This window comes from Sapajus apella, unplaced genomic scaffold, assembly GCF_009761245.1.
Source record: "Sapajus apella isolate SASKATOON/1434 unplaced genomic scaffold, GSC_monkey_1.0 scaffold12, whole genome shotgun sequence".
NCBI classification, from domain to species: domain Eukaryota; kingdom Metazoa; phylum Chordata; class Mammalia; order Primates; family Cebidae; genus Sapajus; species Sapajus apella.
In genome coordinates this window covers 162,194-185,760 of record NW_022436952.1, presented here as the reverse complement: position 1 = coordinate 185,760, position 23,567 = coordinate 162,194, and the positions used below count along the sequence as shown (strand labels likewise).

At 45.5% G+C, this 23,567-nt stretch overlaps 2 pseudogenes; both read left to right on the top strand.

Annotated features, from left to right (window-relative positions):
• Nucleotides 1–19,909: 19,909 nt before the first annotated feature.
• LOC116553602 lies at nucleotides 19,910–20,089 on the top strand (annotated as a pseudogene).
• A 2,222-nt stretch (nucleotides 20,090–22,311) lies between these two features.
• On the top strand, nucleotides 22,312–22,411 carry LOC116553533 (annotated as a pseudogene).
• Nucleotides 22,412–23,567: the final 1,156 nt, after the last annotated feature.

Sequence of the window (23,567 nt, the reverse complement as noted above, 5' to 3'; positions counted from 1 at the left end):
GGTGTCTACGGGGCCCCGGCCCCTATCTCAGAACCCAGTGCTGTCAGCTGAGAGACTTGGGAGGGGCAACATTAACCCATCTTGCTTGGGAGGAAACATACTGGTTCTGATATCAGCCTGGAGGGGGGTGGGGTTTCCAGTCTGTGCCTCAGTTTATCTTTTGGAAATAGGAAGAATGGAGTTTCCTAGCCTCCAGTTTGAGAAGATGGGGAAGTCGGTTAATTTATTCATTCAGGTAGTCAATCTACAAACATTTATTTTGCACCTACTTGCCCCATCCATGTGTCAGGCACCATGCTAGCCACCTGGGGATAGAGAAGTTTGAAACCCAAGCTGAGGGACATGGAAGCCTCCAAGTCTAGGGGAGAGTAAACACATCCAAGCCTGGGTCTGTGCAGAGAGAAGCAGCAGTGCAGAGCCTGTAGGAGCCTCCCGTGCACCCAGTTACATGTCGTTTTGGCCAGAAAACCCCAGGAGTGAACAGGGATTTCCTCCTGTGATTTAGCAGAGAGGTAAATGCGCTGGAAGCCTGGTAGCAGGTGTGTCAATGATGAAATAAGCTGGCAGTTTGGTGGCTCCTGCCATGCCTTCTCCATCTCAAACAGGAAGGCCTGATGGGCACATGCCACGAAGGACTGCCAGTAGCTGTGATGTATAAACACCTCAGTCTTCTGCCTCATCTGCCCAGCAGACCCTGAATGTGCAGGACCCCACATAGGGGTGTTTGCTCACACCAGGACTCTTCGCCACTGGAGGCCACTGTTCAGACTAAATGTGACCCCACTTCCAGATGTTAATCTCTAATACATTTCCCACTCAAAGGAAATAAGATTCTCAGGATGATAATGAATTCTCTGTCTTGGGATGTGAAAAAGAAAGTCAAGTAGGTCCTGGTGCTATGGCTCACGCCTGTAATCCCAGCACTTTAAGAGGCTGAGGTAGGAGGATTGCTAGGAGTTCGAGATCAGCCTGAGCAACACAGTGAGACGCTGTCTCCACAAAAAAAATTTTAAAATTAGCTGAGCACGGCAGGCACGGTGGCTCATGCCTGTAATCTCAGCACTTTGGGAGGCCAAGGTGGGTGGATCACCTGAGGTCAGGAGTTTGAGACCAACCAGCCCAACATGGTGAAATCCTGTCTCTACTAAAAATATAAAAATTAGCTGGGTGTGGTGGCAGACACCGATAGTCTCAGCTGCCTCCCAGGAGGTTGAGGCAGGAGAATCTCTTGAACCCAGGAGGCAGAGGTTGTAGTGAGCCAAGATCACTCCACTGTACTCCAGCCTGGGCAATAGAGTGAGACTCCATATCCAAAAAAAAAAAAAAAAAAGGCCAGGTGTAGTGGCTCATGCCTGTAATCCCAGCACTTTGGGAGGCCAAGGTGGGCAGATCACAAGGTTGAGAGTCGGAGACCAGCCTGGCCAACATGGTGAAACCCTGTCTCTACTAAAATTAGCTGGGTGTGGTGGCACGTGCCTGTAATCCCAGCTACTCAGAAGGCTGAGACAGGAGAATCGCTTGAACCTGGGAGGCGGAGGTTGCTGTGAGCTGAGATCATGCCATTGCACTCCAGCCTGGGTGACAGAGCAAGACTCTGTCTTGGAAAAAAAAATTGTTTAAGGTGTTTAAAGTGTTCAGATAAATCATCCATAATTTCATTACAGTGTGTAATGGAAGCAGCGTCTCCAGGGCCCATGGGACTGAGTTCAAATCCCATGCTAACATTCACCAGCTGTGTGACCTTGGGCAAGTAACTTCGTCTCTCAGGGCTTCAGTTTCCTCAGCTGCAAACTGGGATGCATAATAATCATGGATGATAATAATCATGTGTTCTTCCTGGGGTGGTTGTGAGAATTAAATGAAGAATATGTTTAAAGCACTTCAAAGAGTGCTTGGTGCATAGTAAATGCAGGATAGTATTTTTATTGTCATTGTTTAGGTAATTCATGCTTTTTAAAATTCAAATATAAACATGAGTTCTTTTATTTATTTATTATTATTTTTTGAAACAAAATGTTAGTCTGTTACCCAAGCTGGACTGCAGTGGCACAATCTTAGCTCACTGCAACATCTACCTCCCGAGTTCAAGTGATTCTTGTGCCTCAGCCTCCTGAGTAACTGGGATTACAGGCATGTGCCACCATGCCTGGCTAATTTTGTATTTTTAGTAGATGGGGTTTCTCCATGTTGGTCAGGCTAGCCTCGAATTCCCAGCCTCAGGTGATCCACCTGCCTCAGCCTCCCAAAGTGTTGGGATTATAGGCATAAGCCACCATGCTCAGCCAGGATTTTATTTATTTATTTTGAGCTGGAGACTTACTCTGTTGCCAGGCTGAAGTGCAGTGGCACGATCTCGGCTCACTGCAACCTCTGACTCCCAGGTTCAAGCGATTCTCCTGCCTCAGCCTCCCAAGTAGCTGGGACTCCAGGTGTGTGCCACCACACCCAGCTAATTTTTTGTATTTTTAGTAGAGATAGGGTTTCACCATGTTGGTCAGGATGGTCTTGATCTCTTGACCTCATGATCCGTCTGCCTTGGCTTCTCAAAGTGCTGGGATTACAGGCGTGAGCCACCGTGCCTAGCCGAATTTTTTTTTTTTTTTTTTGAGGCAAGGTCTCAATCTGTCATCCAGGTGGGAGTGCAGTGGCACCATCAACAGCTCATTGCAGCCTTGATTTCCTGGGCTCAAGCAATCCTCCTGCCTCATTTTTTGATTTTTGGTAAAGATGAGATCTCACTATGTTGCTGGTCTTGAAATCCTAAGCTCAAATGATCCTTCCACTTCTGCCTCCCAGAGTGCTGGGAGTATAGGTGTGAGCCACCGTGCCTGGCTCCCAGCTGGATTTCTCTGCGGCATTTGACACACGCAGCCTGTGCCTTCTTGGAAACGTCTGCACCCAGGTCCTCTCCTATCTCTTCGGTGGTTTCTTCTTTATCTTTCTACTTTTCCTCCTATCACCTCCCCCTACTTCGGTGCTCACCAAAATCAGTCCCTCCTGAGCTATCTTCTGCCTCCACTCTGCACTTCTGTAGTGCACTCTCACAACCTGGTTCTCCTCCAGGGTGCCCTATCTCAGCCAACTACGCCCCTTCCAGCCATCGCTCATGCCAGAAACCAAGGAGTGACTGCCAAACTTCCCCCTTATCTGGCCAATCTCCAAAGAGCCAACCATTGGCTTTCCTATAAGTGGACGACCTTCTAAAGCTCAAGCGGGAGCTTGCCACTTTCTACTAACGTTCATATGCTGATGTTCAAATTCTTCTAACTTCCTGTTTCATTCCTCTTCTTTATTCCTTCCCACTGTGTGTCCATCCTGTATGATTAGCACAGGACACAGTACACAGTAGGTTCTTAATTTTTTTTTTTTTTTTTTTTAGATGGAGTTTTGCTCTTATAACCCAGGCTGGAGTGCAGTGGCACAATCTCAGCTTACTACAACCTCTGCTTCCTGGGTTTAAGCAATTCTGAGTCACCCTCTGCAGTAGCTGGAATTACGAGCGTGTGCCACCATACCTGGCTAATTTTGGTGTTTTTAGTAGAGATGGGGTTTCGCCATGTTGGCCGGGCTGATCTTGAACTCCTGACCTCAGGTGATCCACCCACCTCAGCCTCCCAAAGTGCTGAGATTACAGGCATGACCCACCCCACCCGGCCTCAAATGTTTGTTGAACATGTATGCTAAAAGGTAAGAAGATGGGAAAATATATACCATGCAGTTCCCAATGGCTAGAGGTAGAACAATTATAGAATTTAAAGTAAAATAACACTACAGTAGCCCCCCCTTATCTTCAGAGAATATGTTCCCAAGACCCCCAGGAGTTGCCCGAAACTGTGGGTCGTATGGAACCCTATATGTACTATGTTTTTTCTTTTCTTTTCTTTGAGACAGAGTCTGGCTCTGTTGCCCAGGCTGGAGTGCAGTGGCACGATCTTGGCTCACTGCAGCCTTTGCCTCCTAGGTTCAAGTGATCCTTCTGCCTCAGGTCCCCTAGTAGCTGGGATTACAGACACATGCCACCACGCCTGCCTACTTTTTGTATTTTTAGTAGAGACAGGATTTCACCATGTTGGCCAGACTGGTCTCAAACTCCTGACTGCAGGTAATCCATCCGCCTTGGCCTCCCAAAGTGCTCAGATTACAGTCGTGAATCACCGTGCCCAGCCTATACTGTTTTTTTCATACGTACATATCCCTGCAATAAAGTTTAATTTATAAATTAGGCACAGTAAGAGGTTAACTACAACAACTAATAATAAGATAGAACAATCATACTGTAATAAAAGTTATATGAGTGTGGTCTTTCCCTCTCAAAATATCTTATTGAGTTGGGCATGGTGGCTTATGTCTGTAATTCTAGCTGATCAAGAGGCTGAGGTGGGAGGATAGCTTGAGCCCAGGAGTTCAAGACCAGCCTGGGCAGCAGAATGAGAATCCCTCACTTAAAAAAAAAAAGAAAGAACTAAAGTGTGGTAAGCCACAGAATGTTAGAAGATACTTAACACATATAAGTAACAAAAAATTAACATCTGGACCAGTGTGGTGGCTCACACTTGTAATCCCAACAACTTTGGGAGGCCAAGGCAGGAGGATCCCTTGAGACAAGCGTGGGCAACATAGCAAGACCCCATCTCTACAAAAGAATATAAAAATTAGCAGGGTGTGGTGGCACTTGCCTGTAGTCCCAGCTATTTGGGAGGCTTAGGTGGGAGGATTGCTTGAACCCAGGACATCAAGGCTGCAGTGGGCTATGATGGCGCCACTGCACTCCAGCCTGCGTGACAGAGGGAGATCTATTTAAAAAAAAATTAATATCTGAAATACACAAAGAACATATGAAGAACTACTACAAAGCAATGAAAAAAATAAAAGAACAGCTCAATAGAAAATGACAAAAACACTTTGAACAGGAACTTCACAGTAGCGAAAACCCAAATGACCAATACGCATTTGATTAATTTTATTATTATTTTTTTAGAGACAGGGTCTTGCTATATTGCCCAGGCTGGAATGCAGTGGCTGCTCACAGGTGTGATCCCACTACTGATCAGCATGAGGGTTTTGACCGCCTCCATTTCCACCCTGGGTTGGTTCACCCCACCTTAGGCAGTGTGGTCCCCTGCTCCTGGGAGGTCCCCCTGGTGGGAGGTCACCACATTGTGGTGAACTTATGGCTCCGCACTACAGCTCAGAATAGGCCTCAAGCATTCCTCCCACTTCAGTCTCCCCAGTAGCTGGAACTACAGGCTCACGTCACCTCTCCTGAGTCAATAAGCATTTGAAAAACCATCCAATCTCATGAACACACGTGAACATGCCGACTACAATAAAATCTCTGACAACAACGTTCAAAGTCAGGGACAGAAGAAGTGGGAATGTACATCTTTATTGAAGTATAATTCACATGCCATAAAATTCACCCATTGAAAGTGCACACTTCAGTGGCTTTTAGCACTCCCAGAGTTCTACAACCACTGCAGTTTAACTTTAGAGTATTTCCATCACTCCAGAAAGAAACTCCATGCCCATCAGCCATCACTCCTCATCTTGCCTCCAGCCCTAGGCAACCATTAATATCGTTTCTGTCTCTATAGAATGGTTTGCCTATTCTAGACACTTCGTATAAATAAAATTATACAGTATAGGCTGGGTGCAGTGGCTCATGCCTGTAATCCCGACACTTTGGGAGGCCGAGGTGGGCAGATCACCAGAGGTCAGGAGTTTGAGACCAGCCTGGCCAACCTGATGAAACCCCATCTTTACTAAAAATACAAAAATTAGTCGGGCATGGTGATGGACACCTGTATCCCAGCTAATCGGGAGGCTGAGGCAGGAGGATCACTTGAACCAGGGAGGCAGAGGTTGCAGTGAGTAGAGACTGTGACATTGCATTCCAGCCTGGGCAACAAGAGAGAAACTCCATCTCAAACAAAACAAAACAAAACCCAATATAGGTTTTCTGGTGGCTGGCTTCTGGCTTCTTTCACTTGCCATATTTTCAAGGTTCATCCATGTTGTAGCATGTATCAGTATTTCATTCCTTTTTATTGCTGAATAATCCATATTATGCATATAATAAATTTTTAAAAAATAAAGACGGGATTTCACTGTGTTAGTCAGGCTGGTCTCAAAGTCCCGACCTCGTGATCCACCCGCCTCGGCCTCGCAAAGTGCTGTGCTGGGATTACAAGTGGGAGCCACCGCACCTGGCCATATATAATACATTTTGTTTGTTCATTTATCAGTCGATGGACTTTTGGGTTGTCCCCACTCTTTGGCTATGGTGAATGATGCTGCTTCCGGGGTATTCCCGAAGAGTCTGAGCGCCGCTTTCCACATCCATTCAGATCATGGCTTTGCTGCAGTTGTCCACACAGTTATCATCACTTATGGAGTCAGCAAGAGGTGACCAGTCCATCCCCTGAGGTGTAGATTTATTCTTCCTGCACCCATTATATCATTATATAGCAGCAACCCTCTCTCATGATAATCAGAGTTGATTATTCTACCAGGAAAGTAGCTTCTTTTTATTTTGTCTGCTGATCTACTGGCCCGAGGAGCTCAAAATGATCATAAGGCAGCCATAGCTTCAGTTTTAGTGGAATCCTTACTGAATGGCCTGGTAGAAGCATCCCCTTCACCTGCCCTTGGGAATCAGGATCACTCGTCAAGATCGCTAGTCTACCAAAGTATAAAGTGGCAGGAGGTGAAGCCGGACACTGTGGTGCACACCTGTACTCCCAGTTATTCTGGAGGCTGAGACAGGAGGATCACTTGAGCCCAGGAGTTCAAGGCTGTTTTGTGTGATGATCCTGCCTGTAAACAGCGACTGCAGTCCAGCCTGGGCAACACAGCAAGCAGCTGTCTCTTAAAAAAAAAAAAAAAAGGCAGGGCTCAGTGGCTCGTGCCTATGATCCCAGCACTTTGGGGGACCAAGACGGGAGGATTGCTTGATGCCAGGAGTTCGAAATCAGCCTGCACAACATAGTGAGACCTTGTCTCTACAAAAAAAAAAAAATGTAGTGTGGGTGAGAAACACGTATTTCCCAGTGGGTCACTGGGAATGATAGGTAAGAGGAATCACTCCAATTCTACTCCTGGATTCCTGGAACCATGTACTCTAGCTATAGCAGACACAGCACCATATAATGACCATTGGTTCCAAGTAGATACTGTATCTTTGTTTATTTATTTTAGACAGAGTCTCGCTCCGTCACCCAGGCTGGAGTGCAGTGGCATGATCTCTGCTCACTGCAACCTTTACCTCCCAGGTTCAAGTGATTCTCCTGCCTCGGCCTCCTGAGTAGCTGGAATTACAGGTGAGTGCCACCATGTCCTGCTAATTTTTTGTATTTGTAGCAGAGGTGGGGTTTCACCATGTTGGTCAGGCTGGTCCTAAAATCCTGACCTTGTGATCCACCCACCTCGGCCTCCCAAAGTGCTGGTGGAGTCACCGCATCCGGCCAATACTGCATCTTTAAGGACAGTACCCAACTCCTGGCCAGCAGATTCCCAGTGATGTGGCATATGGTGGGACCACTGTATCTTGTGGTCATGTGCCCACTGTCACATCTCCTGTGTTATAAAGTGAGTTCCTTCATCCAAAGTGGTATTATTCAGGATCCCATGTTGATAAGTCTGACCTTCTGTGAACTCTTAGATAGTGGTGTTAGCTCAGATACTGTAGGCAGAAAAAGCAAACTCATATCCAGATTAAATGTGAACCCTGGAAGGGCAAATCAGTGCCCCCATCTGAAGTGGAGAAGATTTGAACTCGGTTTGTCATCTCAGGAAATGGGCTTAGAGTTGTCTCTGCTGCGCGCAGGTCGGATCTTCAGCAGAGGCGGCACTAGAGCAGATTTCAGGAGGAAGCTGGGCTGCTGCTGAACCCATGCTGAGCCTCGGTCCTCCATACTGTGGCTGCTTGCTCATGGGCACACTGAGTACATGCGAGGGTGGCTGAGAACAGAAGCTGGGTGTTGAGTGCAGTGGCTCATACCTGTAATCCTAGCACTTTGGGAGGCCAAGGTAGGAGGATCACTTGAGCCCAGGCGTTTAAGACCAGCCTGGAAAACAGCAAAACCCTGTCTCTAGACACACACACATACACACACACACACACACACACGCACTCACACACACTAGCCAGACATGATGGAGTGTGCCTGTTGTCCCAAGCTACTCCGGAAGCTGAGGTGGGAGAATCATCTGATCCCAGGGAAGTCAAGGCTGTAGTGAACCATGGGCAACAGAGCGAGGACCAGTCTCAAAAAATAAATAAAATAAAATAAAAATAAAAAGAAGCTGAAGGACATCTACTAACCAGGCTATCCTGTCCACCTGGTTGCTTAGTACCAGGTAGACAGGATAGCCTGGCCAGTAGACATTCTGGTGAGGATGCTCGCCATGGGGCACTGATGGAGACGCAGTGCAAACTTCGTGATCATCCCAGCAAATCCATCCATTAGCCCTCCCCCAACAAAAGCCTGTCTCAGATCTTCTAGCCTTGCTCCTTCTAGGTCTGACCTATAAGACAAGATGCTGGCCTCTGCCTAGTAGTCTATGTATATCCTTGGCTCAGAGCCCTTCTCCTTCTACCTTAGTTGCTGACCAGGTGCAAATTCTGGCAGCTCTGTCATTCGGAGTGTTTCCCTCAGCACCACCTTTCAGGGCCACCCTTGACTGTGGCAGTGATGTGGCTGCAGTTCATTTTCAGTCCACACCAAATAAGAAGCCATTAGTGAATCAGATCTGGGGCTTTTTTCCTCCTCTGTCAACTGGTGATAGAGAACACCCCATCAGGTCAAAGGTGTGAGTTGAGGGAGAGGCGTAGGTGCAACAGGAGTGGGTGACCTGGTGGTCTGGCTGCCTGTTCATGTAACTTACTTGCGCCCTTTAGGCTGAGTAGTCCTCGTCTGGAATGCTCCATTTCCATGGTAGGATGGATTATTGCTGCACCTGCTCAACCATATGACTTGGTGTATTTCAATAGGCGGCTCTGATCACATCATCATACTTGTCCAATGGTTAGGTCTCTGCAGCACAATGGAAGATTTTTTTTTTTGAGATGGAGTCTCGCTCTGTCATCCAGGTTGGAGTCCAGTGGTGTGATCTCGACTTAATGCAATCTCTGCCTCCTGGGTTCAAACAATTCTCTGCCTCAGCCTCCTGAATAGCTGGGATTATAGGCACCCACCACCAAGCCTGGCTAATTTTTTTGTATTTTTGGTAGAGATGGGGTTTCACCATCTTGGCCAGGCTGGTCTTGAACTCCTGGCCTTGTGATGCACCCGCTTTGGCCTCCTAAAGCCCTGCAGCACTTTGGGAGGCCGAGGCGGGTGAATCACAAGGTCAGGAGTTCAAGACCACCGTGCCTGGATTTTTTTTTTTTTTTTTTGAGACAGTCTTGCTCTGTCACCCAAGCTGGAGTGAAGTGGCACAATCTCGGCTCACTGCAACCTCTACCTCCCTGGTTCAAGCCATTCTTGTGTCTCAGCCTCCCGAGTAGCTGGGAGTACAGGCACACGGCACCACACCTAATTTTTTTAAATTATTTATTTATGTATATATATTTTATTGCATTTTAGGTTCTGGGGTACATGTAAAAACATGCAGAATTGTTGCATAGGTACATACATGACAATGTGGTTTGCTGCCTCCATCCCCATCACCTACATCTGGCATTTCTCCCCATGTTATCCTTCCCAACTCTCTACCCCCCACTGTCCCTCCCCTAGTCCCCCCAACAGACCCCAGTGTGTGATACTCCCCTCCCTGTGTCCATGTGTTCTCATTGTTCAACACCTGCCTATGAGTGAGAACATGGGGTGTTTGATTTTCTGTTCTTATGTCAGTTTGCTGAGAATGATGGTTTCCAGGTTCATCCATGTCCCTATAAAGGACACGAACTCATCGTTTTTCATGGCTGCATAGTATTCCATGGTGTATATGTGCTACATTTTCCCTGTCCAGTCTATCATCGATGGGCATTTGGGTTGGTTCCAAGTCTTTGCTTTTGTAAACAGTGCTGCAATGAACATATGTGTACACATGTCCTTATAATAGAATGATTTAAATCCTTTGGATATATACCCAGTAATGGGATTGCTGGGTCAAATGGAATTCCTATTTCTAGGTCCTTGAGGAATCACCACACTGTCTTCCACAATGGTTGAACTAATTTACACTCCCACCAACAGTGTAAAAGTGTTCCTATTTCTCCACATCCTCTCCAGCATCTGTTGTCTCCAGATTTTTTAATGATCACCATTCTCACTGGTGTGAGATGGGATCTCAATGTAGTTTTGATTTGCATTTCTCTAATGACCAGTAATGGTGAGCATTTTTTCATATGTTTGTTGGCCTCATGTATGTCTTCTTTTGAAAAGTGTCTGCTCATATCCTTTGCCCACTTTTGAGTGGGTTTGTTTGTTTGTTTTTCGTGTAAATCTGTTTTAGTTCTTTGTATATTTTGGATATAAGTCCTTTGTCAGATGGGTAGATTGCAAAAATTTTTTCCCATTCTGTTGGTTGCTGGTTCACTCTAACGATTGTTACTTCTGTTGTGCAGAAGCTCTGGAGTTTAATTAGATCCCATTTGTCTATTTTGGCTTTTGTTGCCAATGCTTTTGGTGTTTTAGTCATGAAGTCCTTGCCTATGCCTATGTCCTGAATGGTTTTGCCTAGGTTTTCTTCTAAGGTTTTTATGGTGTTAGGTCTTATGTTTAAATGTTTAATCCATCTGGAGTTAATTTTAGTGTAAGGTGTCAGGAAGGGGTCCAGTTTCTACTTTCTGCACATGGCTAGCCAGTTTTCCCAACACCATTTATTAAACAGGGAATCCTTTCCCCATTGCTTGTTTTTCTCAGGTTTGTCAAAGATCAGATGGTTGTAGATGTGTGGTGTTGCCTCCAAGGCCTCTGCTCTGTTCCATTGGTCCACATCTCTGTTTTGGTACCAGTACCATGCTGTTTTGATTACTGTAGACTTGTAGTATAGTTTGAAGTCCGGTAGTGTGATGCCTCCCGCTTTGTTCTTTTTGCTTAGAATTGACTTGGCTATGCAGGCTCTCTTTTTGTTCCATATCAAGTTTAAGGTGGTTTTTCCTAGTTCTGCGAAGAAGGTCATTGGTAGCTTGATGGGGATAGCGTTGAATCTATATAAATTATAAGTTTTAATTTATAATAAAATTTATATAATAAATTTTATAAATTATAAGTCTATATAAATTACTTTGGGCAGTATGGCCATTTTCACGATATTGATTCTTCCTAACCTTGAGCATGGAATATTTCTCCATCTCTTTGTGTCTTCTCTTATTTCATTGAGCAGTGGTTTGTCGTTCTCCTTGAAGGGGTCCTTTACATTCTTTGTTAGTTGTATTCCTAGGTATTTTATTCTCTTTGTAGCAATTGTGAATGGCAGTTCGTTCTTGATTTGGCTCTCTTTAAGTCCGTTATTGGTGTATAGGAATGCTTGTGATTTTTCCACATTGATTTTGTATCCTGAGATTTTGCTAAAGTTGCTTATCAGTTTAAGGAGATTTTGGGCTGAGACGATAGGGTCTTCTAAATATACAATCTATATTGAATAGGAGTGGCGAGAGAGGGCATCCTTGTCTACTGCTAGATTTCAAAGGGAATGCTTCCAGTTTTTGCCCATTCAGTATGATATTGACTGTGGGTTTGTGGTAAATAGCTTTTATTATTTTGAGATACGTTCCATTGATACCTAGTTTATTGAGCGTTTTTAGCATAAAATGCTGTTGAATTTTGTCAAAGGCCTTCTCAGCATCTGTTGAGATAATCATGTGGTTTTTGTCTTTGGTTCTGTTTAGGTGGTGAATTACGTTTATAGACTTGTGTATGTTGAACCAGCCTTGCAACCTTGGGATGAAGCCTACTTGATTGTGATGGATAAGCTTTTTGATGTGCTGTTGCAATCAGTTTGCCAATATTTTATTGAAGATTTTTGCATCTATGTTTATCATGGATATTGGCCTGAAGTTTTCTTTTCTTATTGAGTCTCTGCCAGGTTTTGGTATCAGGATGATGTTGGTCTCATAAAATGATTTGGGGAGGAGTCCCTCTTTTTGGATTGTTTGGAATAGTTTCAGAAGGAGAGGTACCAGCTCCTCTTTGTATGTCTGCTAGAATTCAGCTGTGAGCCCATCTGGACCTGGGCTTTCTTTGGTTGGTAAGCTATTAATTGCTGCCTCAACTTCAGCTCTTGTTATTGGTCTATTCAGGGTTTCGACTTCTTCCTGGCTTAGGCTTGGGAGGGTGTAAGTGTCCAGGAATTTATCCATTTCTTCCAGGTTTACTGGTTTATGCGCATAGAGTTGTTTGTAATAGTCTCTGATGATGGTTTGTATTTCTGTGGAATCTGTGGTGATAACCCCTTTATCGTTTTTTATTGCATCTATTTGATTATTCTCTTTTCTTTTTTGTTAATCTGGCTAGTGGCCTATTTTGTTGATCTTTTCAAAAAACCAACTCCTGGATTTATTGATTTTTTGAAGGTTTTTTTGTGTCTCTATCTCTTTCAGTTCTGCTCTGATCTTAGTTATTTCTTGTCTTCTGCTAGCTTTTGAGTTTTTTTTGATCTTGCTCCTCTAGCTCTTTCAATTTTGATGATAGGGTGTCGATTTTAGATCTTTCCTTGCTTCTCATGTGGGCATATATTGCTAATTTTTGTAATTTTAGTAGAGACGGGCTTTTACCATGTTGGCCAGGCTGGTCTTGAACTCCTGACCTCAGGTGATCCACCCCACTTGACTTCCCAAAGTGCTGGAATTACAGGCATGAGCCAATGCACCTGGCTGGAAGATTGTTTTTTTAAAATGGGAAGAGTCCCCTGCAGTAGATTAATGGCCTTGCTCCAGAACCTTCTGGGCTTGCCAGAGACTCCTCAAAGCATCCTATGAATCACGGATAGATGGCATCTGCTAGGCTACATGAGCCCAAGCGGCAGAGAACTTTGCGTTTTGGCCTGGACTAAAAAAACCTCTCTTGTCGTGAGCCCTACTCAAAACCGGCAGCCTTTGGAGTTCCCTGAAAATCACTGGAGCAGTATTTCCAAGCGTGTAGTGTGCCATCTCCCGTATCTGAAGGGGCCTGCCAGGCTTTGTGCATATTTCCTAGGGATACGACACACACGGGGTGCCAGCGCACTGGATCCCAACACATTTTGCAAAGATCCTTGAGTCTTTGTAGGATTTGTCCTCCAACCTCTGGCAAGCAGGTGCATTGCCACTTTCTGTTCACCAGGTTCCATTAGCTCAATGTCATCAGTACAGAGGATCATGGGATGTTGTATGGAATCCAAGATGATCAAGGTCCCCTGCTCTACTGTGACAGAAAGCAGGAGAGTTAACATAGCCCTGGGGAAAGGGGAAAGACTGTGGACGTGCACTTTTGTCTGTCCCCAGGGAAAGGAATCTTCTTTTTTTTTTTTTTTTTTTTGAGGGTGTGTTTCACTCTATTCCCTAGGCTGGAGTGCAATGGCGTGATCTCGGCTCACCGCAACCTCCACCTTCCCGGGCGAAGTGATTCTCCTGCCTCAGCCTCCTGAGTAGCTGGGACTACAGGCATGCACCACCACTCCTGGCTAATTTTATATTTTTAGTAGAGACAGGGTTTTTCCATGTTGGTCAGGCTGGTCTCGAACTCCCGACTTAAGGTGATCTGCCCACTTCGGCCTCCCAAAGTGCTGGGATTACATGGGTGAGCCACTGTGCCTGGTTTTTTTTTTCTTTTTTTTTTTTGACACTGAGTCTCACTCTCTCACCCAAGCTGGAGTGCAGTGACATAATCTCAGCCTCCTAGGTTGAAGTGATTCTTGTGCCTCCGCCTCCCAAGTAGCTGAGATTACAGGTGCCCACCACCACTCCTGGCTAATTTCTGTATTTTTAGTAGAGATGGGGTTCACTATCTTGGTCAGGCTGGCCTCGAACTCCTGACCTCAAGTGATCTGCCTGCCTCGACCTCTCAAAGTGCTGGGATTACAGCTCGCCTGGCAGGAATCTGCTTCTAATCTTACTTCCTTCATCAAACTAACAGCCATGGACTAACTGGCAGGGATTCTGTTGATCTGCTCTAAGAAAGCTCGCACTCAATTGGGCACAGCACTCAATTGGGGCACCTCTTGGTTATGTTCACCCTCATTTACACTGATCCATCTAGTTCTTGCAAGAGCCAGATTGATGAGTTAAATGGGGATATCCTGGAACCACTATGCCTGTATCCTTTAGGAATGATTCCAACCACTGCCATTCCACCTGGGCTGGGGAATTGCTTCTGATTTACTCTCTTGGGAGGGGGATGAGGAAGCGGTTTCTATTTGGCCTTTCCTATCCTAATTACTCTTATTTCATTCTTTTTTTGGAGACGGTTTCATTCTGTCACGTAGGCTGGAATGCAGTGATGCCATCTCAGCTCACTGCAATCTTAACTTGCCGGGTTCAAGCAAACCTCCCCTCTCAGCGTCCTGAGTAGCTGGAACTACAGGAGTGTGCCACGATACCCAGCTAATTAAAAAAAAATTTTGTAGAGATGAGGTTTCACTATGTTGCCCAGGCTGGTCTCAAACTCCTGGGCTCAAGCAATCCTTCCACCTTGGCCTCCCAAAGTACTGGGATTACAGGCTTGGTAATGGCTCTTATTTCAGGGAACCAATGTGAGAGATCTGCTATCTGCTAAGTACATCTGTTCCACTATGTATTCAGGGACCATGGCAATAACCATCAGGCAGAGCCAGGGCCAGATCTCCTTTTCTCTCCTGGCCTCTGTATGTCCCACCCTAATACATGTCCCTAATATTAGTGTCAGCTCCGACTCTGTATCCAAAGATCTAGTATTTTCCTTTCCCCAGGATGCAGCTGCTCTGATAAGCAGCTGTTTAAGTACCTTTGGGGGAATTCAAGACCAGCCTGATTAACACAGAGAAACTCCATCTCTACTAAAAATACAAAATTAGCCAGGTGTGGTGGCACGTGCCTGTAATCTCAGCTACTTGGGAGGCTGAGGCAGGAGAATCGCTTGAACCCAGGAGGCAGAGGTTGTGGTGAGCTCGCGGTGAGCCGAGATCTCACCACTGCACTCCAGCCTGGGCAACAAGAGCGAAACTCCATCTTTAGTAAAAGGCGATAGATTTATACTATTTGAAGAGAAACCAGAATATCGAAACTCCATCTTTTTTTTTTTTTTTTTTTTTTTTTTTTGAGACGGAATGTCAGTGGAGTTTAGGAAGCTGGTTTGCAGAGTCCCAGCCCACTTCCAACATCAGAGAGGAACCCCATTGCTGTAGAGACTTTGCATCTCCGCTTTTGGGGGAGGGGCCCCGAGCGTCTTCTTTTGAGCAAAGGACGATTGCATCTATTAGGCAAGGGCATGAAGCTGTTATTCAAATATGATAGAAAGACGTGTAACTGCTGAGTAGAAAAAAGTGGTAGGCTCTGCCATTTATTTGCTTATTGACTTTCAGCTTCAAATTCACTCTTGTTTTCTCTGCTGTCTGATGTTGGAAGGGGGCTGGGACTCTGCAAACTCCTAAACTCCATTGCTGTCCTTCTGTTAGGTTCTGCTCATAGGGGCACTTGATGGAGACTGGGAAGCCAGAAGAAGGGAGAAGGGAATAGCTTTCCATTATTTTTGGATTTGTTCAGAGTCACTCTATCATTAGAAGTTGGCTCCAGCCTTCAGCTTTTTTCTGCATTCGAAGAACCTGCCTTGAAGATGGCTCTTCAGAGGAATGAGCAGCATTCCCGGTGGCGCTTCACTGAGTCTGAGCCTCAGCTCTGCAGGGCCCCACCTCCCGGCTCACAAGTCAAGGTAATCCCAGCTCTTCCCTTTTGTCCCTCAGCCCTCCTTGCTTCTTGTGGTTACTAGTTCTGCCCTGTCTCAGGGTTCTCTTTCCCTTTTTCCTCTTTTAGTCCTCCAACTCCTGTGTAACCAAGTTCCTGTGTGAAATTTCCTTCGTTTGTTATTTTGTTTGTTTGTTTGTTTAGTTTTTTTTTTTGAGATGGATTCTTGCTCTGTTGCCCAGGCTGGAGTGCCGTGGTGTGATCTCGGCTCACTGCAGCCTCCGTCTCCTGGGTTTAAATAATTCTCCTGCCTCAGCCTCCCCGAGTACCTGGGATTACAGGTGCACACAACCATGCCCAGCTAATTTTTGTATTTTTTTAGTAGAGACGGGGTTACACCATGTTGGCCACGCTGGTCTTGAACTTCTGACCTCAGGTGATCCACCCTCTTGGGCCTCCCAAATTGCTGGTATTACAGGCATGAGTCACTGCACCATGCCCTAATTTTTGTATTCTTAGTAGAGATGGGGTTTCACTACGTTGGTCAGGCTGGTCTTGAACTCCTGACCTCAGATGATCTACCTGCCTCGGCCTCTCAAAACACTGGGACTACAGGTGTGAGCCACCACACCCCGCCAGCCACTGCAACTGGCCTCTATTTGAAATACATAATGTGGTTTCTGTTTTCTTGACTAAGCCCTATCTGATCCACAAATTATCCTCAGTGGTAGAACAGATAAACTATGATATAGACGTACATTGAGATAGTATACAAAGAAAATAAATCTCCAAATGTAATAGTGAATTCACACCTGAATTCATGCAGATGACTTCACTTCTGTAAAGCTTAAACACTGGCAAAATTAACGTATATTTGTACACACTGGTGATAAAAATATTTTAAAAAGCAAGGAAATTATTATCACAAAAGTTGAAATATGAATAAGGAACAAAGCTGGAGGACTTATACTTCCTGATTTTAAAACTTACTACAAAGCTACAGTCATCAAACTAGAATGGTACTGGCATAAAGGCAGACATATAAACCAATGAAATAGAACAGAGGCCCAGATATAAACTCTCACTCTCTATAAACTCTCACATATATGAGCATGATTTCTTACTTTCTTTTTCTTTTCTTTCTTTCCTTTTTTTTTTTTTTTTTTTTTGAGAAGAGGCATTCTGTCATCCAGGCTGTAGTGAAGTGATGCAATCTCAGCTCACTGCAATCTCTGCCTCCTGGACTCAAGCAATCCTCCCATCTCAGCCTCCTGAGTAGCTGGGGCCACAAGTGAAGCCACTACCACGCCTGTCTAATTTTTTGTATTCTTGGTAGAGATGGAGTTTCACCATGTTGCCCAGGCTGGTCTCGAACTCCTGAGTTCAAAAGATCTGCCCACCTCGGCCTCTCAAAGTGCTGGGATTACAGGCGTGAGTCACTGTGCCTGATCTGCAAGTGATTTCTTAATTTTTTTTTTTTTTTTGAGATGGAGTTTCACTCTTGTTGCCCAGGCTGGAGTGCAATGTCACCGTTGTGGCTCACTGCGACCTCCGTCTCCCAGGTTCAAGCAATTCTCTGCCTCAGCCTCCCAAGTAGCTGGGATTATAGGCATGTGCCACCATGCCCGTCTAATTTTTGTATTTTTAGTAGAGATGGGGTTTCACTATGTTGGCCAGGATGGTCTCGATCTCCTGACCTCGTGATCCGCCCGCCTCGGCCTCCCAAAATGCTTGGATTACAGATGTGAGCCACTGTGCCCAGCCTAAATTTTTTATTTATCTTATTTTCTTAGAGATCGGTCTTGCTATGTTGCCCAGGATGGACTCAAATTCCTGGGCTCAAGTGATCTTCCCACCACACCTTCCTGGGTAGCGGGTATCACAAGCACATACCATCATGCCTGGCCTACGATCACATTATTATTATTTTTTTTTGAGACAGAGTTTCACTCTTGTTGTCCAGGCTGGAGTGCAATGGCGTGATCTCAGCTCACCGCAACCTCCACCTCCCAGGTTCAAGTGATTCTCTTGCCTCACTCTCCGGAGTAGCTGGGATTATAGGGGTGCACCATCACACCCGGCTAATTTTGTATTTTTAGTAGAGACAGGGTTTCTCCATGTCGGCCAGGCTGGTCTCAAGCTCCTGACTGTAGGTGATCCACCCACCTTGGCCTCCCAAAGTGCTGAGATTACAGGCATAAGCCACGGCGCCCGGCGATTTTTTTTTTTTTAAATAGATAGGGTCTTGCTCTGTTGTCGAGCCTGTAGTGCTGTAGTGCAATGCAGCCTTAAACTTGATCAGGTTGGGTGCAGTGACTCATGCCTGTAATCACAGCACTTTGGGAGGCTGAGGCATGTGGATCACCTGAGGTCAGGAGTTTGAGACCAGCTTGGCCAACAGGGTGAAACTCTATCTCTACTAAAAATACAAAAATTAGCTGGGCATGGTGGGACACACCTGTAATCCGTCTACTTGGGAGACTGAGGCAGGAGAATAGCTTGAACCCAGGAGGCGGAGGTTGTAGTGAGCTGAGATCATGCTACTGCACTCCAGCCTGGGTGACAGCAAGACTCCATCTCAAAAAAAAAAAAAAACTTGATCAAATGATTTTTGCCAACAGTGCTAAGACCATTTAACGGGGAAAGGACAGGTTTTTGTTTGTTTGATTGATTTTTTCTTTTTAAACAAATAGTGCTGGGAAAACTGGATATCCACATGTAAGAGAATAAAGTTGGACCCTTACCTAACGCTATATCCAAAAATTAACTCAAAATGGATCAAAAACCTAAATGTAAGATCTAAACCTTTAAAACTCTTAGAAGAAAGCATGCAGCAAAAGCTTCCCAACATTGGATTTGAAAATAATATTTTTGGATCTGACACCAAAGGCAAGGGCAGCAATGACAACAACAAAACAGACAAATTAACCTTGATGAAAATTTAAGAATTTTGTGCATCAAAAAACAATACCAACAAATTCAAAAGGAAATTGACAGAATGGGAGAAAACATTTGCAAGTCATATGTCTGATAAGGGATTGATATCCAGGATATACAGAGAGCTCCTAAAACTCAACACCAACAACAAAAACCAAGCAACTCAAAAATGAACAAAGGACCCGAATAGGTGTTTCTCAAAAAAAAACCAAACAAAAAAAAAATAACAAATAGACAATAAGCACACAAAAAGGTTTTCAACATTACTAATCATTAGCAAAATGCCAATAAAAACTACAATGAAAGAGTATACTTTCAGGGATCATTTCCCTTTTTCTGTTTTTTGAGACTGAGTCTCACTCTTGCTCAGACTGGAATACAGTGGCGTGATCTTGGCTCACTGCAACCTCCGACTCCCGGGCTCACTATAACCTCCCTCTCTTGGGTTCAAGTGATTCTCTCCCCTCAGTCTCCTGAGTAGCTGGGATTACAGGCACCCACCACCAGGCCTGGCTCATTTTTGTATTTTTGGTAGAGATGGGGTTTCATCATGTTGGCCAGGCTGGTCTCAAACTCCTGACTTCAAGTGATCCACCTGCCTCAGCCTCCCAAAGTGCTGGGATTACAGGTGTGAACCACCATGCCCAGCCCATTTCTCTTTTTATTTTTTTTTGAAACAGGATCTTGCTTTGTCTCTGGGGCTGGAGTACAGTGGTGCGATCACAGCTCACTGTAGCCTCAACCTCCGGAACTCACGTGATCTTCCCATCTCAGCCTTCCCATTAGTTGGGGACTGCAGGTGTGCACCACCTGCAATTTTTTTTTTTTTTTTTTTTTTTGAGATGGAGTTTTGCTCTTGTTGCCCAGGCTGGAGTAAAATGGTGTGACCTTGTCTCACCACAACCTCTGCCTCCTGGGTTCAAGCAATTCTTCTGCCTCAGCCTCCCAAGTAGCTGGGATGACAGGCATGCACCACCACGCCCGGCTGATTTTTGTATTTTCAGTAGAGACGGGGTTTCACCATGTTGGCCTGGTTGGTCTTGAACTCCTGATCTCGTGATCCGTCTGCCTTGGCCTCCCAAAGTGCGGGATTACAGGTGTGAGCCACCACGCCCGGCCAATTTTTGTAGGTTTTGTAGACACGGAGTCTTCCCATGTTGCCCAGTCTCATTGTTTCTATAGTTAATTATAAGAAAAGTTTCTCTGAATGTGTAGAGCACTAGAAACCATGAGGAGATGGCACAGCATTCTCTCCTGGGCATCAAGCTGGCTGTTGGTGGTGCTTTGCTACAACTGCCATTTGCCATTGTCTTCCTTTAGGAGAGTGAGAGAGCACACAGTCTGGGTGGTTTCCCTGAAAAAAAAAAACAAAAAACAAAACTACAATGAGATACTACCTCCCACTTGTTCACACTTGTTGGGATGATTACCATCAAACAAGCAAACAGAAAATAACAAGTGTCGACAAGGATGTAGAGAAACTGAAACCCTTGTGCACGGTTGGCAGGAATGTAAAATGGTGTAGCCATCATGCAAAATGGGATGGCAGCTCCTCAAAAAATTAAAACAGAATTACCATGCAATCCAGCAATTCCACCTCAGGGTATATACCCCAAAGAATTGAAAACAAGGTCTCAAAGAGATATTTGTACACCATGTGCATAGCAGCATTATTGGAAACAGTACAAGAATCGACGGATGGACGAATGGGTAAGTGTCTTGGTTGCTTTGTGCTGCTCTAATAGAATACCTGAGACTGGGTAATTTATAAAGGACGGAGATTTATCTCTTACAGTTCTGGGGGCTAGCTTGGGAAGTCCAAGATTGAGGGACCCACCTCTGCCAAGGGCCTTCTTGCTGCATCATCTGATGGTGGTAGGCAGAATGGCAAGAGAGCATGAGGGAGAGAGAAGAGGGCCTGATCCTCATCCTCTTATCAGGAACCCACTATCAAAACAATAGCATTCATCCATTCATGCGGGTGGAGCTCTTGTGATCTAATCATCTCTTGAAGGTCCCTCCTTTCAACACCATTGAATTGGGGATTACGTTTCTTATACATGGACATGTGTGGTGGCTCACATCCATAATCCCAACATTTTGGGAGGCTAAGGAGGGAGGATCATTTGTGCCCTGGAGTTCAAAGTCAGCCTGGGCAACATAGTGATGCCTCAGCTCTACAAAATAAATGAATAAATAATAAACTAATAAAAACAAAAATTAGCCAGGCATGGTAGCATGTGCCTGTAGTTCTAGCTTCCTGGGAGGTTAAGGTGGGAGGATCACTTGAGCCTAGGAGATCAAAGCTGCAGTGAGCCGTGAATGAACCACTGCTCTCCAGGCTGGGCAACAGAGTGAGATCGTGTCTCAAAAAGTAAGAAAGAAAGCTGGGCATGATGACTTATGCCTGTAATCCCAGCATTTTGGGAGGCCAAGGCAGGTGGATTGCCTGAGGCCAGGAGTTCCAGACCAGCCTGGCCAACATAGCAAAACCCTATCTCTACTAAAAATACAAAATTTAGCTACACGTGATAGGCACCTGTAATCCCAGCTACTCAGGATGTTGAGGCACAAGAATCACTTCAACCTGGGAGGCAGAGTTTGCAGTGAGCCAAGATCGCACCACTGCACTCCAGCCTGGGCAACAGAGCAAGACTTTGTCTAAATAATGAATTAATTAATTAAACAGAAAAGTTTCCAACGCATGAACTTTGGGGGACACAGTCAAGCCATAGCATAAGCAAAATGTGGCAAACCCCTACAAAAGAATATTAGTCTGTCTTTAAAAGGAGAGAAATTCTGCAATGTGTTAAAACATGGATGAACTTTAAGGACTTTATGCTAAGTGAAATAAGTCAGTTACATAAAAAATAAACACTATATGACTCCACTTACATGAAGTACTTAGAGTAGTCAAAATCATAGAGACAGAAAGTAGAGTAGTAGCTGCCAGGGGGTTAAGGGAGTAGGGGATGGGTAATAATTGTTTAATGAATAGTTTCAGTTTTTCAAGATGAAGAGTTAAGAAGTTGGATAATGGTGATAATTGCACAAAATTATGAATGTATTTAGTACTACTACATTGTACACTTAAGAATGGTTAAGATAGGCCAGGTGCGGTGGCTCACACCAGTAATCCCAGCACTTTGGGAGGCCAAGGTGGGTGGATCACTTGAGGTCACAGGAGTTTGAGACCAGCCTTGCCAACATGGTGAAACACCCATCTCTACTAAAACTACAAAAATTAGCCAGGCGTGGTGGTGCACGCCTGTAATCCCAGCTGCTTGGGAGGCTGAAGCAGAAGAATCACTTGAACCCAGGAGGCAGAGGTTGCAGTGAGCCAAGATCATGCCACAGCACTCAAGTGTGGCCAACAGAGCAAGACTCTGTCTCAAGAACAACAACATAAACCCCTAAAGAACATCATCTGCCCTAATTTGGAGAAAGAGCAAAAAACCCATCGTTACTGCCCCTGGCAGTCTGGAGGCAGAAGAATGGTAAGCAGGACGGCTACATGTGAGGCAAGAGCAAGATGACGGAGGAGGGACTGAAAAGCCCGAGGTTATACTAAAATTGGAATATGCTAATATGCTAAAAACTTGAAACGATACAGAGAAGATTAGCATGGCCACTGTGCAAGGATGACACACACAAAATAATCGAAAAAATAGTAAAAATAAAAAGACCAAGGTTGAGGTCCCAGCAGCCAGTAATTGAGGCTGAGGCTGTGTAAACATGACATCCCATGCTAGGAGTCAGGACCTCTCACCAGTCTCCAGGGAGTCGGACCCAGACTCTTTTTTGTTGTTGTTTTTTAGATGGAGTTTCGCTCTTGTTGCCCAGGCTGGCGTGCAATGACGAGATCTCAGTTCACTGCAACCTCTGCCTCCTAGGTTCAAGCGATTCTTCTGCTTCAGCCTCCCGAGTAGCTGGGATTACAGGCGCCCACCACCACATCAGGCTAATTTTTTGTATTTGTAGTAGAGATGGGGTTTCCCTTCCCCATTTTGGCCAGGCTGTTCTCGAACTCCTGGCCTCAGGTGATCCACCTGCCTTGGCCTCCCAAAGTGCTGGGATTACAGGCATCTTTCACCTCCTCCTCCTCCACTTGTGCTAACAGAGGGTTCCTGCCTGCTGATCATTTTCAGATGTGGGTGCAAATCTGAATCAATGTAGAGACATCAGCAATCCACTGGCAGAGGTGAATTGAGAGGGTAGGCAGAGTTGGAGAATAGGTGCGAGTGAGTCCTGGAAGGGACGTTCCTAAGGGCAGATGGAGAAATTGGGTAGAGGCCCTTTAATAAACACAGAAAGGCTTTATGTGGGAGTTGCAGATTCCAGCGGGTGAAGGGGAACCCCCGCTGAAAATCCTGGAACAGGTTGAATAGAGGAACTGAGCAGGTGGGAGCAGGGATATGAGAGAGGAATAGGAGGCCAAGGGCAGGGGGGACATCAAACTGCCTGCATTTCCCCCCATCTCCGTGGAGAGCTGCAACCAGTTTTACAGGACACTCCTGGCTTTGCCTGAGATCAATGACCCCATTCAGAGAGGGTTGATGGCACCATGCGGTAATGCCGGCAGCCAAGGGGTTAACCTTAGGCCAGCTGGCTCTGGGGTGGTGTGAGGGGGTGGGCCGCCACCCCCTCCGGTTGCCTTGGCACCAGTGTAGGCGCCTGCTCTGCTGCTGGGAACCTCCGCAGAGCCCAGGGCCCTTCGCTGCCAGTCTGCTCCCCACTCTCGGTCCGGTCCCGAGTGGTTCCAGGCGCTGGGCCCTTAGGCTTGGTCTGGATTCCCATCCTCCACCCCAGGAGAGGTTGGCTCAGCCCG